Below are 17,301 nucleotides of genomic sequence, written 5' to 3' on the forward strand. Positions count from 1 at the left end.
AGTATCTTTTTAAAGTGAAATATGTATTTTTACAACTTACTTGTGAATTATTTTTATAGAATTTTCAGATTCTGAGATGTCAGAAGTGTAGCATGCCCTTTTCCATTTTCTGGAAATGTTGTCAAATGATGCTGAAATTATCAAAGTATGTGAACTTAATTCATGAAAACATTAAGCTGTGGAATGCCATGTATTAGTGATTTTGTCATCTGTTTTAATAATGATTTATTTAAAGTGTATTTTAACTTGCTTACCCGACTCATGTAGAATTCTGGCCTGATGCTTGGTCCAACCCTTATCTGGCTGTGGTGCCTCCATCAACCTGACGCTCTTTAGTAACCGGTCCAAGTCTTTGTATGGAGGCCACCATGAGTGGCCATCTGAGTACCAGGACTTTGCTACAGGACCGGTACTCCCTTCTCCGACGAACTCCACTATCAGGTACATGTTCTTTTTGTTGTTGTTTTGTTTATTTTAGCTGGAACAACCTAAAGCCCCATAAAGTGTAACGATTATTATTACATTTCAGTTGTTCATATGCATGATTCAGTTACCCAAAATAAAAGTAGCAAGTCCAAAAAAAATTAGTGTGTGTGTAAAAGAGGGACTGAAACAAAATTACCGTCATAAGGAACTAAGAAAGCTTTCGCCTCAATGTTCTCAAACTTGCAGAAATGTGTTGGTCCTGAGATGCCATCAGCTAGATGAATACCAAGTTCTGAGGATGGAAGGGGATAATCAAAAAAAGGTTCATGATTGTTGAAGGTAGTGTAGGCCACGTAAATGTCATCCCTTGCTGAAATTATATTTTGCAGCTTTGCAACTTTCCCATCAATGTAAACAAAACTGTTGGCCTGGTCTAGTTTAAGAGTGTAAGAGCAGGTTTTTATTTATTTGTACTGTGAAGATCCATGAAAACATTCAGGTAGAGGGCCAGCCATGTGTTGTTTTCTGAGCAGTGGTGGGTTGTTTTTCTCCTTTTTTTTGCTGCAGCTTTGCATTTCTGAGAACCTTCTCACAATTTGACTCAGTGGACATGTAGGTTTCCGCAGGAGTCTCTTCAGCTTGTTAAGGTGATCCTCATACTGGAAAGCACTGAAGTTGTCGAGGACACCATGGTGTTTTGCATCTTCTGCAAGATGTACAAGACAGTGGACGTTGTAGGACAGGAATTTGGGGCCGTATAGCTGTCCAAAGTGTGTGACAAAAAGTCGCAGAATATCATTGGCATAGTCGATGTGATCACCAATTAGGCTGTTATTGCACAAGATGAAGATTCCCACAAAAAACAGCAGGAAGTTTTTGTACACCTCCGTGCTGAGTAGGTCTTTCAGCATAACAGGGCCTGTGTACAATAAAAACTGTCTAAACTCGGTCGCCTTCCATCGATCTATTTCCCTCGCTGCCCTTGGTTTGCGCGCAAATTCCATAGGCACATTTTTTTGGCACCAACCAACCTTTCTGTCAGCACAGTGGCTTGAAATCCTGACAGCCTGCAAGTTAGAGGACCCAGTCGAAGCCACAAGTGGAGAAGCTGCCTCATGACACCAAGGCACACAAGGTGCATGTAATCAAGGGGGAATCCAGAGACCATATCCAAGGATGTTTCTTCTAGTGGTGAGATGCCATGGTGGTGATCTGGATCAGTCTTATTTCTGAAGTTGTCATTATTTCTAAGAGGCATGTCATTTCTAGGGAATGTCATCCTGTTCTCCAGGTGCACACCATCCTGAATGCACTTTTCGCATCCATGGTAGCCTGCATGGCCCTTCACTTTTTTCAGAAATGCACGTGCAGGTGCGTCGCAAATCATTGAGGTAAGCTGTAAAGTTTACTTGAGTCCTTCAAATTCAAAACCATGACTTAAGTCTTTTATTTCACAGATGAAGTCCTCAAGATACTCATCCAGTGAGCTTGGTCCATAAAGTCATTGTTGTCATCAGCGATGCTGCTTGTGTCACTGTTCATGCCACCATACTGTTCCATGTTCCATGATGATGGTAGTGATGCTTCCATTGACTGGAGTTGTTTGCCCACCTTAGCCTTGGCTTTTCTTCGCAATGTCCAGTAAGATGGTTTTTTGCAATCCATGGTACTGTGATATTTACACACACAGAAAATGCAGTGCACTAACCTGATAAGCCAAATGCAGTGGTTCTCAACTCAAGTTTTGGAAGACCCTTGCATTGCACATTTTGGATGTCTTTTACATGTGGTTTAACTCATCATATAATAGAATCCCCTTAACCCAACAGAGCATGCTAGATGAGACGGACATCCAGAATGTGTAGTGTTATAGGTCCCCAAGATTGGAATTCAGAACCAATGTTTAATATGCGTGACAATGCGTAATGTCTAATAATTCTGTCACAATAAATACACATACCTTGGTTTTGATCAAGTGTGAACTGTGGATATCGTTGAGTGAGTGTGGTTGACTGTAGAAAACTTTCAGTGATTGGGGAAGCAATATAACAGGTAATGTAAGTTTTGTCGTTGTGTTTAAAGTATTGGATCTAAATGTTTGCCTAGAAATAGCATGCAAAAGCTTAATAAATATGTGTGGTCACTTATTTTAGATAGTTTATCCATTAAATTCAACTAGTTGAAAATTTTTCTCTAATTCCAACCAGATGATAATTGTTGGATGAGGGTTGGAACTTTGGGTTGATCTGCCCAAAATTTAATGACATGAGTAGGGATATACTGGTATCAGATTTTCATGTTGCGATTAATTACTAATGCTTTATCACGGTATACGGTATTATCACAATATTGAAATTTAGTATTAAAAAATGGTTATAATGCAGTATAACAGGTTTAAAAACTTTTTTTCGTAAAAAAAACTGAATATTTAAATAAAAATACAATAAAGCAATACAGAAAACTATATAAAGTTAAGGTTTTACACAGATTAAAGTGCAAAAGAACTATAAAGACCAATAGGTATTACGGTTGCACTTTTTTTACAGTACGTGTACTAACACATACTTATAGTGTACTTAGATAACAAAAATAACAATTTATTTCAACTGCTATTCTTCCCGAGTTACATCTTTTGCCATTTTGGACAGTACCCAAGAGCGTAATTGATGTAATCAGCACATGAACATGCATAATTAGCATTCGTGTCAGCGTGCGTATGTAAGAATTGTTGAATACATTGTTATTTTTGTTTTCTTTGCAAAACTGAAGTTGAGCCACTGATGCCACATGGACTGTTTTACCCATGTCTTTACTGCGTTTCTGGACCTGCATTACAGTTGAGTTGTTGTCTACGGGAGGGTCAGAGAGCTGTCAGATTTCATCGAAAAATATTAAATTGTGTTTCGAAAATAGAAATGACGTGGAGGGTGAGTAATTAATGACAGATTTAAAATTTTTGGGTGAACTATCCCTTTAAAAATGTGAATTCCTGATATCAAAAATCAATTGTTATGATGAAACTGGCAAATCAGAGATGCAGGATGCTAGTATTTATGTATGTAAGAATCTCTTTACTAACTTGCTGCATGATGTTGTTGTAATTGATCTAAACCCAAATACTGGGTGGTCATTTAAAATATATACTTACAAAGTCAAAGACGTTCTCAAGATGTGGCTCTTAAAAGAGCCGTTGTGGTGTATGTAGCTGCTGTAGACAAACAAAAAAAAGAGAAAATGAAGAATGCATTTAAATGAGATGTCTGTACACATTAAAATGTTTTCACTTTCATCAGTGATTATTGATTAATTAGGATGTTATGATGAATCTGGCAAATCAGATGCAGGATGCTAGTTTTGTTTCCATTTCATTCACACATGCATTTAATATATATATTTTTTATTCCTTTATTTATGTATTCCTTTAATGTCTTCATTAAGACATTACTAACATGCTGCATGATGTTGTTGTAATTGATCTAAACCCAAATAATGGGTGGTCATTTAAAATATTAACTTACAAAGTCAAAGACGTTCTCAAGATGTGGCTCTTAAAAGAGCCGTTGTGGTGTATGTAGCTGCTGTAGACAAACAAAAAAAGAGAGAAAAAGAAGAACGCATACGAGTGAGATATGTCTGTACACATTAAAATGTTTTCACTTTCATCAGTGATTATTGATTAAACATGTTGTGATAAATCTGGCAAATAAGAAATGACATTGACTCCACTTACAACAATAAGACGGCAATCGACACTGAAAAAGAGAGAGAAGATAATACCACTGGAGGTTACTCTATTAAATCCTAAAGTTTATAAAGTCTCTGATGGATATGTATAATATTATTTGATAAAGCATGATAAGAAGAAGAATGCAGAGCGATGTTTCTGATGAGACCTTACAGCCCACCAGGGGCGTAGTTTATGGGGGGGATGGGGGGGAGGTAACCCCCCCAATATTCAAATCCATCAGTTACAACCCCCCCAATATTTCAACTTGAAAATCACAGTAGATCAAATGAAAAATCTAATATGAAAAAATAGAATTCATTTATTTTGTAAAAATAATTTTGTTCCTAATCAAATATGAGTATGTAATAATAAATCAGACAAAAAATACTCCCCCTCCATTGAACCGATTGGTAACGCCCAACCAATGAGTCGCACTTTCACCAAACAAGCGAGTGGTGTTTGAATGGGAGAGCACACGGTTAATGTTAGCGCCAAAAATGAAGAAAGCGCTGCACAGAGGACTATATTTAACTGCTGGTCAGAGAGGGATGCAAAAAAAATTAAAGCATGTACTGAGAATGAGGTATGAGAATATAGTGTAATAGTTAGTACACACCACATATATTTTAGCTAGCTAATCCATTGCAATGTATTTAGCTATAACTATCAGTATAACAAGTTACCAAAGCAGCTGTTTTGCTAGTATATTTTTCAATAGTGTCTGTAATTATCAACGACAAAAGTATTCACATCGGTGTTTGTTTTCTTACTAAATTAATCTGACTTTTGAACGAATTGGATGAATTAACGATTTAAGTGGCTAACTCATTAAAACAGTGAAACACTGCCGCCTACTGGCGGTTTCAATACTTAATTTCTTTCTTTTGATAATCTCTACTATGTTAGAATTTTATGAATGATGATTATACACAAATTTCATAACGTTATGAGGTGTATAATCTCTTAACATGTTTTTATATCAGATTCGAGGTAAATATAGCAGCAGGGTAGAAAAGTCAGCAGAGGGAGAGGAGGAGCAGGTGATCAGGTAAAGAAGATGCCATTCAATCAATACAATAAAATAGGAAACAGTATAGAAAAACAGCAGCTTTGTAAAGTTAGGGTATACATTAATGCCTTTAATGTTTTAAAGATGTGTTTCCCTTTAAATTTTTTTAAATGCATTAAGGTGGAATGTAAAAATCTTAAAATAAATGTCTAAATGTTGTCTCTTTCATATTTGTATATGTTGAATTTGTAATCAGTTAAAGCATGTTGCCAGATAGATAGATAGATAGATAGATAGATAGATAGATAGATAGATAGATAGATAGATAGATAGATAGATAGATAGGAAGAAATAAATTATCCAATAACAATACACATAAATGTTTTTTTTTTTTTAAATAACGGGCAGCATACAACGTTCAACCCCCCCAATGTTCAAACCAAATCTACGCCCTTGCAGCCCACTAACAAATAAGCCACGGTAAAAATGCATTTTCATTCTTGAGAATCACCGATTTCTATAAATGTGTCAAGGCTTATGAGTTCTCTCTCTTTCTCTCTCTCGCTTTCGCCCTCGCTCTAAGTGCACGCGCCAGCGTGTTAGAGAGAGGGTTTACGCGCTCGCAGTTAAACCTGACAACGCACTACTTTCTATACAATTGTGAATAATGAAGATATTATTAAGAATAATTGTATGATTGGTCTCTTAAAGTAACGTTAACATGACATAACTCTAAAATGAAAGAGCGTCTCTCAAACGGAGCGGATTGGCTCTATCAGCAATGACGTCACACGGATGTAACGGCATTTCGGTGTTTAACGGTTATATTACGGTGTTTAACGACTGTAACCATATATTAAACGACGGAAAATCGTCTTTGTGAAATGTGATACATTTAACGGAAAAGAAAAATTTCTATTAAGTCCAATTTTTATTACAATTTAACTGGTTTCATGAGTGAAAACCCCTGCTATTTATTTTAGTAGTATAACCATGCGCGTAATTTGCACGGGTGTTACGGGGGTCATGACCCCCCCAAAAATCAGATTCAGCTAATATAACCCCCCCAATATCATCACATCATTCAGATTAAAATAGATATGAAATATTCAGAATGAATACTTTTGTTCATTTTCTTTATTAATTTCATTTGCCAGCAAGAAAGATAGTATCATATTTTAAATAATCTGTAATGTACCCCCCGCCCACCGCACCGATTTGGTATTACCAAAGTCTCTGGTATTACCCAACCCGCTTTCTGTACCAAGTTTGTTCACTATTTTGCGCAGTCGATGGGATGAATGGTTGGAGAAAGCTGACGGAAAGATGAAAAGGACACTGAAAGGCAGCCAGACAACGATTTTTTATTGTTTGTCGACACCAGCCAAAAAAAAAGAAAAAAGAAAAAAAAAAGAAAAACGAAAAATCCTGACCAAACGGAGGTACCCTTAAGTTAGCTGTTAAATTAGCTCAGCGTTTCTCAAAGTGTGGGGAATAGAAACATGACAAACAGGTTTTGTGCCCATCTTTTAAATTCCGTTATTTATTGACCATACACTCAAAACAAAGACACATTTAAATGTAAGCCTTGACGTTACTTAACCTCTTCACACGTAAGTTTAAAAGTATTTCAAGGCTACCGTTATTGATCGTAGTATCGCTTTATGGTTCCCATGGAGACGCGCCATTCATTGCTTGTCACACCGTAGCCACAATAGTGCTGAATGACTGATGATCTGCTTTTATTTCCTTTTTTATTCAAAATTTCACAAATGTGTTAGCTATAGCAGGATATATCTGATATTCCGATTGTCAAATATGTGCAAGTGGATGTGTTTTGTTGTTCAAACACCTTTATAACGATCGCATTGCTTGAGCTGTATGCGCAACGTATTTTAGGTATCTATCTTATTAAAATACCTAAAAAAATACGTACATTATTAGGAATTTACCACCTCTGGTTCAATTTGAGATTATTTTTATTTTTGTTTGCTTGTTTGTTTTTTTGTTGTTCTTTTTGCATGGATTTTGCAAAGTGTCAAAATGAATCAAAGCACAACTAGGTTAATGTTAGTCCACACTTGTATTGATGTTATCAGAGGCTAAATGCAAACACAATTATTATTATTTTTTAATCTAATTTTGAGTCTTATTTCATGCAAAGTGATAATATAATTGCACTTTCATTTTCTTTATTTGAAATTTTTTAATGCTGTTATTTGATGTTAAGTTTTTAAAATGTGATGTTAATAAAATACATTTTAACAGTTAAACTTAAAGCCTAGTTTATTAACATTGTGTTGGGGTGATTGGGGACAGGTGGGGCTCGAAACCCTTTCCTACCTCTGAAGTGGGGAATGGCAGAAAAGTTTGAGAAACACTGAGTTAGCTGATGATTTGTTTTGTTGACTGGAGTTGGCTGGCTAGATGTTCGTTTGCCAGTGTCCTATGAGGTAAAGCCAGAGGGTGCCAGGGACTGTGTAGAACCAATGTCACTGAATTGTAACTGCTGTTTGCTCCAATACAGTCACCCGTTTTGGGGGGGATTGCATAATTAAATTATGCAAATTAGCATGTTACCTTTTACACAAGAAAATAATACAATAAATTAATAAATAAATAAATATGCCGCGAGTTTAACCCACCCAATGGTAGACCCAAAGTTACGCCCTTGAGTATAACCCTCAGAAAAACGAACTGTTCCCTCAGACAGATTGTTATTATAATTAAAATGTATTACTTTCTTTCTTCATAGTTTTAAATGTCCTTTACTTTTGTTGTCGGTCCATACTTTTAAAAAGTCATTTAACTAAATAGGTTAAGTAAAAAGTAATTTACCTCAGGAAAACGCACTGCTGGGGATGTCACTCAAAGTGGAGTCAGGCTGTGCGCGCGGTGGGCACAGACCCCGGCTTATATAAGCCCACTGCCCGGTTTCGCGGGCTTGGCACGCGAGTAAGAATTTAAGTTTTAAGAAAAATATTTATTTTATTTTATTTTTATTTTTTTTTTATGTACAATGATATAATGACACACTGCGTTAACTTTGCATTAAAAATAATAATAATGATAATAGTGTTTTCCTATTATATTCAAAGCAATGGTGTTACCGAAAATATAAGACATATAATTTTTTGTTTTGTTTTAATTCTTTCTTTTCCTCCCAGTCTGAGAGTTCCTCTTTGTTAAATATAATTGGGCAACCCCATAGGTGGCGATGTACGCGCGCGAGTCGCCAATGAGCCAAGGGATGAAGAAGTCGTCAGGGCAAGTTGTGGTGGAGTGATGGTTGAGAGGTAAAGTACGAAAGGTGGAAATGTATAGTTTTATGATAGTATGTTTGGTGGGATTGTTGAAAGATTTTTAATAGTTTACTAATTTTAAACAGTTTTACCCGATCATATGTTGAAGCAACGCGTTTTGCAACCAACCGCGGTGCACGTTCAGTTAGCAACAAACATAACATTTGATCCCAAATCAACTCCGATACACGTCACGTTAAACGCATAGCAAAATTAAAAAAATCAAATATTATTTTATGCTCTATAATTGTTAGAAATGTAAATGTATGCAATACTATAAATCCATAAAATTCCAAACCTTGTGACCTAAAGACATGCATGTGCACATTATGCAGAAAGTTTTTCGCTCAGCCTTGTGCAATATAGAGAATAATCATAATAATAATGATATTTATTGCCTTTTGCTATGAAAGGGACATTTTCTTGAACATTTCTTAATGAAGACATTGTAATTTAAAAATAAAAACTAGCATCCTGCATCTTTGATTGCCAGATTCATCATAACACGCATAAATATAAACAAAAAGACTCAAGATATAGCTCTTTAAAAAACCTGTGTGTGTGATAATGTCATATAGTTAGTTAAAAATTGCTTTGATTTATAGGGATTTAATTTAGTGACTTTACCATTTGTTTTAATGATGTTTATTTACAGTGCAATCTATTCTGCTTACCCGACTCATGCAGACTTCTGTCCTGATGTTTGGCTGTAGTCCTTCCATCATCCACTCTTCTGCAACCGGTCTATTTATGGAGACCACCATGATCTAATCTATACAGATCTAGTTGTCTCTTCTCCCACAAACTCCTCTTTCAGGTATATATTTTGTTGTTGTTGTTTGTTGTTGTTGTTTCAACAACGTTGACTGTATTTTTGTATACCAAAACAACTAGGGGGTGTCGACAAACTTCCATTGAGTACCATTAGACCACTCAAGAAGAATTACCTCACATAACCAAGATTTAATGTTGTAAAGCAGATTTTGAGCGGATCTCCTTCATTCTGCCGCCAGCTCACCAGAACCTCAGGATGCACCAGCTGTGGATATTACAGGCCAAACTTTGGGTGAGGATCTTTCTCCCACTGTTCACCACCAAACCTCTTCCTATATGTAAACAGTTGTTTAGCACACTGTTGTCTATATTTGAATGGTTAATTTTTAGGCTGCAACCAGTAATCTTAAATAATTTTTTAGATTCATTTGATAAAATGTCACATTTTATTTTCTTTATATATTAAAAAGGCACGTTATTCCACAACATTTCCAGTCTTCAGAGAATGCAAATTGAAGAACAAATATGTTTGGAATGTAGGATATGTGATACACCATGAAGAAAATAAAACATAAATTATAAAATAAAGTTTGTCCGGAGTTGAAAAGCAGAAGCCAGTTTAACCTAATTATTATTATTTTTTTTTTTAAAAGTAAAGAAAACAAAAGGACAAACTTTTACTACTCATAGGTAGGCTATGTTCACACCTTCACTGTTTGGGAGTAACAACCGCATCTACTTACAGATGTGAGTCTCAACTGCTTACAATAGTGTTTCGATTGCTGTCTGTGTGAACAAGTAACTATATGAACAAGTAACTAAAGTCAAGCAGTATTTAAATTGTATTTATTTACAGAGGTATATGAAGTCACACTTGTCTGTTTGTGAAGATGTTGTGCAGCGCAAATCCATGAATGAATGTTCTGAAGTGAGTTAAACTTCAACAGATATCCCCTGCTCAGGATGTAGGGAGCAATGAACACTTTGTAGGGACCATGTCAATGGGAACACAGGTTATGCACGGAGCTCTCTTCTAACGAGCTGATTATCTGAATCAAAAAGAGAGACTTACAAAAATATGTGGAGCTGGTGGGCACGAGGACTGGAATTGAGAACCGCTGCTCTAATTAAAGCAAAGTAGTATAGTAAAGTATTATCAAAGATGGCGACATCCATACAACTAAAAGTCTTGCTATCACAGTTGCTTCAGTAAAGAAATATTGTTTGCAGTTTGCTCTGACAGATGCTTTGACAGATGTGTGTGGACCTGAGTCATGTTTCTCCAGAGCACAACTTACATTTGATGGTAGAGTCCTTGTCTCATTTTGGAAAAAATTGAAGAGAATAGGAGTGCAATGATTCTGACTAAAATTTACATTGTACTAAAATATTTATTTTAAATGTAGGTTTAATATTCTATGTTATATTTATGAGAGCATTAAATGGGGTATACATGTAATTACTACAGTTACTACTCGTAAAACAATTGCTATGTTAATTTACTATATTCAAAATATACGTGTATATTAACGTGAATAGATGTTCCCCATAACAGTGAACATTTAATGGGTGTTTTGTTTTTAGGATTTTTAATATGTTTTATGCTTTAAAATGGCAAGCAAAGAGTTTTTTGTTTTACAATGTCATGTTTGTATTTTAACCTTTTTTTGGCTAATGTGTAGCACAACTTACATAAATACATTCACTATATTTGTTTTCTTTGACTTCAGTTTTCACATTGTTTGGAGGACAAAATCGGAAAGGATGTAGGGGCCCACAGTTTGGGCACACATACACAGTTCAGCTTTGGGTTTGTTGCTCTGTGCTGTTTAATGTATGGTAGTCAGAACTTTGTTCAGTTTTATTCATTACTGTCAGCTTTCACAGCAATACTGCTAAATGAGCAATTATCTCTATCAAACATGGACCTTAAAGGGATGGTTCACCCAAAAACATTATTCAAATAAATATTGTGGCAATCATGTTCATGAATCTGATTTCAGTGGCACAGCTGTGTAGTATCTAGTAAAGAGGTTGCTGACAGTATTGTGCGCATTGTACATGATGTTCACTGCCCAGTATTGTATTATTGTTTACACAGTAAGTTTTCAGTAACATTATTTCCTTATAAAATGCTCTAACATTTTTTTTCCTCTTCTTTTCTCCACCAGACACCCTAGGACAACATCCTAAGCACAGATCTACCTATAGCCCTCCATCATTCCCACATCCATCTTGCAACAGTTTCATGAAGTGCAGTCCATAACCAGTTCACGGTCTACACATTGTCCATTGCAAATGTTATGGATTATTCTAATAGAGATCTTTCTATTATTTTTTTGAGACTGTTATTATGTACTCCGTTATGTTGTGAATAAAGTCAACCCCCCCCCCACCTCGATGCTTTCAGCAGTTAATACATTAAAGTGTGTCCTTAATGTTTTATTATTTAAAGATTGTTTTAAAGTTTATTACAGGCTCAGTTTATTTTTTTTTCACTAGAAAATAAAGTGTTGTATTACCTGTCATAATCAAGTATGATACTTTTGTCAGTATCATTAATTCTGAGGCAATATGAATCAAATTAACATTTGTATAGGGTTTTCATCCGAAGGCTTCCTCATTCAGTTAAACATCAAGGGTTTTCTTTGCCTTTGTCACCTTTAACTTTCTCATTGGAAATTGTGAGCATCATTATTAGGAAGAAAATAAGAATATGAAAATGGCTTTGGATTTCAATGTATTGCATGGAATCAAAGAACCACACAAACCTTTGACCTTCATACAGACATGGTATAAATTAAAGTGTTACTCAAATTATCAAGCTTGTAATGTTAAAAATACACTTGACTGCTGTCTAGAAATTCTAAACAGCAGTCAAGTGTGATAGGTTACAAGGTTTAATTTGTGCTTTCTACAAGATGACAGATAAGTAATATTAACCAATGATATCGCAAGTAAATTACAGTTAGCTTGAAACGAGTCACTTTAAATAAGAAACAGGAAAATGATTCCTCGTTATATTTCTGGCATAGCTCTTTGCAACAACGGTTGCGTCTGTGTGACATGGTAGTGCTTTAAAACTTTTAGTTTTCCTCATTTATCTGCTTGCTCCGATCGGCGCTGCGTGGCAGCACGTAATTTCAAATGTTGAAGATTCATCGTATAGACGTCGTATAGACGTAAAGAAGACGGCTCATTAACAGCTAAAAACATTCGATCGAATGCGATGTTCACCAGATGCTACGATCTTTCACAGACGTCTCCGCGACGTACCTGTGCTATCTGGGGAAGAGTAAACTTGCAGCAGCTAACATCTCTTGATTCAATAAATCAGACATAGTGAGTCAAGTTAACAATAAAAAACTGCATTATAGGAAAGGCTTTGTAATACTGTACAGCGTTTTTAGCTTTTTAAACAGCGTTCTCCGTCCTACACTAACTACGCACACATTTCCTATCATGTAAGTCAATGAAAGACGATTGAACCAATCAGAGTAGATGTGGTGCGGGGCTGCACGTGCAACCCCGCCCCAGGTGCAGCCCCGCCCCGATCTGCAGGCTGCAGCCGGGTGTACTTGGGTGTCTCTGAGAAACCGTCCACACTCAACACTCGAACAGGGACACGGAGAACAGTGCTGACCGAATGACATTTGATACAGTTTAAAAGGATGAGTGTTCCACTTCTACAGATTTTTCTGCTTTTCCGTGGGTGCTATATATATATATCACATTGCACAATTATGGCTGATTTAAACATAGCCATGCACACACAATTATTAGTCATTTCTTATAATTAATTATTATTATTTCTCTATCTTTTCTTTTTTGAAAGAAGTAAATACTTTTATTCAGCAAGACTGTGTTAAACTGATAAAAGGTGATTGTAAAGACATTGTTAGAAAGAATGAATTTATTTTCAATCATTTTATTCATTAAAAAATCCTGGAAAAAAGTATCACCGGTTCCAAAAATGATAATAGATCATCATATTAGAATGTTTTCTGAAGGATCATGTAACACTGAAGACTGGAGACATGGCTGATAAAAATTTAGCTTTGAATCACAGAAATAAATACTATTTTAAAGTGTATTAGAATAGAAATCCATTATTTTAACTTGTAGGCTAATAATAATTCACAATATTACATTTACATTTATTAATTTAGCAGACGCTTTTATCCAAAGCGACTTACAGATGAGGACAGTGGAAGCAATCAAAAACAACAAAAAGAGCAATGATATATAAGTGCTATAACAAGTCTCAGTTAGGTTAACACAGTACACCTAGCATGGGATTTTAAATAATATAATAAATAAAAAGAAAACATATAGAATAAAAAAAGAATAGAGCAAGCTAGTGTTAGAAGTCTTGACACACACACACACACACACACACACACATACAATTGCATATTAAATGAAAAGAAAATATAATACAAAAAGATTAAAAAAGGTAGTTAGATTTTTTTTTAAGAATAGAATTAGAATAGTGAATAAAACTTAGTTGCTTAAATGGAAAAGGTAATATACTATTAATTGTAACAATGTTTTAAGTAAATCGTTCATAACGGTGTTAATTAAATGGTACATTACACAATTATTTTGAATAAATGTAAATTATTGTCTGGAATTTAATGACTATAGCTTGAACTAACATTATCTGATTAAGTTCAATATATTAAACAGAAATAAGCTTTGCTAATGTTATCCATTTGTGTTGATAAAAAAAAAAAACTACTCAAGTCACTTTAATTAACTTTATTCACCTTTGGTTTTGAAATATAATTAAGTCAAAAAGTAATTTTGACCTTCAAGGTACATTACTATATCTGTGATTATCATGACTGATAAAATTATTACAAATATGTAAGCAAAACTTACATACGAATACAAAGTGAACAAATACAATTGAAGACACCAACATAAATCCACATATAAAATACAAATAGACTAATATAAATAATAATTCAAAAATATAAAACTTGTTTGTGAATCTCTTTCACCATCTGATAATGTTAAATCCCATTATAGCTTTATAGTCCCAAAAGTGAATCTGAACTTTGACAACATCAAGAATGTTTAACACGTATTGCCTGCCGCAATAAAAAATAGAGGCAAATCCTTATTGTTTTTTAGCTTAATAAACTCCTTTAACTATAAACTTTTCTCAAGGAAAAAAAAAAACAATTTGACAACTCGGACTAACATGACTTTCAAATAAATGGAAAAATGATTGTTGCACTGCATGTCCACTATGTGCCAGATTTCATTTGATGTGTCTCATCAAATTTTATCACAAAATACATCATTGGCATTGGGACAATGAGATATACAGTAATTTATCCTTCTTTTTTTTAAACTGTCAGAAACACAATTAACCTAAATAATCATGTATATGCAGTAGCCTAATATATTTAACCATTGCATTTTAGTTGCAATTTTGAGAGCCAAACTCCTGCCAAGAACAAAATACTTTTTTTTACCTTGAGGCCTCAGTAGACTTTAGCACTTCACATGTTTCAATTCCCATCAAAAGGATGAATTTCAAAAAAAAAAAAAAAAAAGATGTTGTAGCAAGTTCGTTTGGAGGAAAGGAAGAGGACAAAGGGGTCGGCTGGACTGCTGACGTATTTATTTAACAAATATAAAATTAAAGTTCACAAACACCAACTGGTGACTTTTATTCTGACATGTCGGCACCACACTTTCGGTTTATTCTTTCCGCTTTCGGTTTCCGGTTGGCGTCAGCAGTCCGTCTCTCTCTCGCTTGCTTCCGTCTCTCCTGGCGTTTTATACTCTCTCCACGCCAATTACTAGAACAAGAAAAAGGTGATGATAATTTTCGCCCAAACCACTCACTTACCGCTCGTCTCCTGATTCTCTCTCCCGCTGCAGACTTCGCTAAACCACGCCCCCCCTGCCACATACCCCCACCGCCTGACTCAGGCCGGGGAGCCATCCGGCCTGCAGCCCCCCCCCCCCCATTTCTGGAGAGGAAGTCGGCCACCGCCATCTGAACACCCGGCCTGTGGATCACCTTGAACTTAAAAGGCTGAAGAACTAGATACCAACGAGCGATCCGCGCGTTGGTATCCTTCATGCGGTGGAGCCACTGCAGCGGAGCGTGGTCCGAACAGAGGGTGAACTCCCGTCCCAGGAGATAATAGCGGAGGGTGAAGACGGCCCATCTGATGGCAAGGCACTCTTTCTCGATGGTGCTGTACTTAGCCTCTCTCTTCGAGAGCTTCCGGCTAATGTACAGCACCGGCCGTTCCTCTCCCTCTATCTCCTGGCACAGGACTGCCCCCAACCCCTGTCCGACGCATCTGTCTGCAACAGAAAAGGGAGAGAAAAATCAGGAGAGTGTAATAACGGCCCACCACACAGAGCAGCCTTGACCTGAGTAAAGGCCTGCTGACACGGCTCCATCCACTGGACCGTATCTGGCACCTCCTTTTTAGTGAGGTCAGTCAAAGGGCTGGTGAGGTCCGAATAATTAGGAATAAACCGTCTATAATATCCCGCCAGCCCCAAGAACTGCCTTACCTCCTTTTTGGTCTTGGGACGTGGGCAGGTCGCAATAGCGGCTGTCTTATCAATTTGGGGTCGCACCTGCCCATGCCCCAAGTGGAAGCCCAGATACCTTACTTCCACCCGCCCAATCGCACACTTCTTTGGGTTAGCCGTGAGCCCCGCTCCCCTCAGCGACCTCAGGACAGCCCTCAGATGCTACATATGCCGCTGCCAATCATTACTAAATATAATGATATCATCTAGGTAGGAAGCCGCATACGCAGCATGGGGCCATAGAATCCTGTCCATGAGGCGCTGAAAGGTAGCTGGGGCCCCGAACAAGCCAAACGGAAGGGTAACAAATTGGTGTAATCCAAATGGCGTTGTGAAAGCTGTCTTTTCTCTGGACAATGGAGACAAGGGGATCTGCCTATAACCCTTTGTTAAGTCCAATGTCGAATAAAAGCGAGCCATGCCCAGCCGATCAAGCAACTCGTCAACCCGCGGCATTGGATACGCGTCGAATTTCGACACAGCATTCACCTTGCGGTAATCTACACAGAAACGGACTGAGCCGTCCGTTTTCGGAACTAAAACTATCGGGCTCGCCCAGTTACTATTAGATTCTTCTATTACCCCCATTGTCAAGCATAGCGCCTAATTCAGCCTGAACTACTTTTTTCTTGTGCTCAGGTAAACGATACAGCCGGCTGCGAACTACCATGCCCGGCTCGGTCTCGATATGGTGCTGAATCAGGTTAGTACGGCCCGGTAGGGGCGAGAAGACGTCGGCAAACTCTGCCTGCAATTTCGTTAAATCAGTGAGTTGGGATGGCGAGAGGTGATCTCCACCTGGAGCCAGGGCGAGGGATTGTGGTTTGATATTCGCCTCTGGCCCGAGATCATCCTCTCCGCCAATCACCGTTGCCAACATCACTGATTCCGCCTCATTCCATTTTTTAAGGAGATTGAGGTGGTAGATCTGACGGGACCCGTTCCTATCGGACCGTATTACCTCATAATCGAGATCTCCGACCTGTCGTGCGACCTCGAACGGTCCCTGCCACTTAGCCATTAATTTGGAGCTCGACGTTGGGAGTAATACAAGTACTTTCTCTCCCGGTGCACATTTGCGTAACCTAGTTCCCCTGTTATACAGCTGGCTCTGGCGGTCCTGGGCTTGTAACAAATTCTCCATTGATAGCTGCCCCAATGTGTGGAGTTTTGTTCTCAAGTCCAGCACATACTGAATTTCGTTTTTGCCCTGAGATGGTCCCTCCTCCCACGTTCTCTCAGTACGTCGAGCACCCCCCGGGGCTGGCGTCCAAAGAGAAGCTCGAAGGGGGAAAACCCCGTGGAGGCTTGCGGGACCTCTCGCACAGCAAATAACAAGGGCTCTAGCCACCTATCCCAATTTTTGGCGTCTTCGTGAACGAACTTACAGATCATGGATTTAAGCGTGCGATTAAATCGTTCGACCAGGCCGTCGGTTTGTGGGTGATAGACGCTAGTTCGAATCGACTTAATGCCCAATAATCCGTACAGTT

At 37.4% G+C, this 17,301-nt stretch overlaps 2 long non-coding RNA genes across 4 annotated transcripts; one reads left to right on the top strand and one right to left on the bottom strand.

Moving 5' to 3' along the window:
• Window positions 1-40: 40 nt before the first annotated feature.
• Window positions 41-8,479, bottom strand: LOC132111022 (uncharacterized). Its single transcript, XR_009424709.1, has 6 exons — window positions 8,001-8,479; window positions 4,157-4,178; window positions 3,945-4,004; window positions 3,575-3,634; window positions 255-488; window positions 41-131 (listed from the first exon to the last, which is right to left on the bottom strand). It is a non-coding gene; the product is annotated as an uncharacterized LOC132111022 (long non-coding RNA).
• On the top strand, window positions 54-11,854 carry LOC132111021 (uncharacterized). Of its 3 annotated transcripts, XR_009424708.1 has the most exons (5): window positions 54-145; window positions 268-441; window positions 8,374-8,458; window positions 9,120-9,281; window positions 9,445-9,690. It is a non-coding gene; the product is annotated as an uncharacterized LOC132111021 (long non-coding RNA). The 3 variants fall into 3 exon arrangements; XR_009424706.1 differs by lacking the exon at window positions 8,374-8,458 and having other exon boundaries at window positions 9,445-9,687; XR_009424707.1 differs by lacking the exons at window positions 54-145; window positions 268-441; window positions 8,374-8,458 and adding an exon at window positions 10,969-11,854 and having other exon boundaries at window positions 8,617-9,281; window positions 9,445-9,530.
• Window positions 11,855-17,301: the final 5,447 nt, after the last annotated feature.

The sequence above is a fragment of the Carassius carassius genome, chromosome 30 (genome assembly GCF_963082965.1).
Source record: "Carassius carassius chromosome 30, fCarCar2.1, whole genome shotgun sequence".
Taxonomy (NCBI): Eukaryota; Metazoa; Chordata; class Actinopteri; order Cypriniformes; family Cyprinidae; genus Carassius; species Carassius carassius.